This window comes from Nannochloropsis gaditana, assembly GCF_000240725.1.
Source record: "Nannochloropsis gaditana CCMP526 unplaced genomic scaffold scaffold758, whole genome shotgun sequence".
NCBI classification, from domain to species: domain Eukaryota; class Eustigmatophyceae; order Eustigmatales; family Monodopsidaceae; genus Microchloropsis; species Microchloropsis gaditana.
In genome coordinates, this window is record NW_005803195.1 from 8,169 (window position 1) to 8,874 (window position 706).

Genomic DNA, 706 nt, shown 5'->3' on the forward strand with positions numbered 1-706 from the left:
AGGTCCTGCGAGTCGTGTCCGAGCTGGAAGGGCTGGCGGTGCGGGCGTCGGAGAACATGATCCGACACCTCCAGCGGGAGGAAACGGAGGTCCTCCCTTTGATCCAACGCTGCTTTTCCCGGGAGGAGATGGCTCGCTTGGTCGGGGCCATTCTGGGGGAGCGGCCTGGGGACCTGATGGACACGATTTTGGCGATGATGTTCCGCAACCTGACTCCAGAAGGTGTGGTCCGGGTGGATGTCTGCCTGTCGTGACGGCGTGGTATCGGTTGGTTGTCATGGTGCCTTTGGGGTCCTACTGGGGTCTCCCTTTTCTTTGTGCGACGGCCCCTTTGGGATGTCGCCTGCTTGGTCTGACGTCCATTGTCCGTGTTGTATCCAGGTCCGAGAGATGAGTCGCATGCACGCCTTTGGGCCTCATTGTTTCCTCTTTATAATATTGTCCCGCGCCTACTATTTTTCCCGCTTCTAGCGCGCGCGGATATGCTTCGGCATGTCAAACATGCCGTGGACGGTACGTTCTTCGACCGATGGCTGAGCTACGTGCGTCTCGCCCACCAAGCCTCTGCGACGGCCTTTGTGGATGAGACGATGGGGGAGCGGGGGAGCAGCACGGGCAGGCAGGGACAGGTGGCAGAGGGGAAAGACGCTGGGGTCGGGGTCGAGGGGGAGAGGGGAGGGCGGGAGACGGGCAACGGGTTCATGGC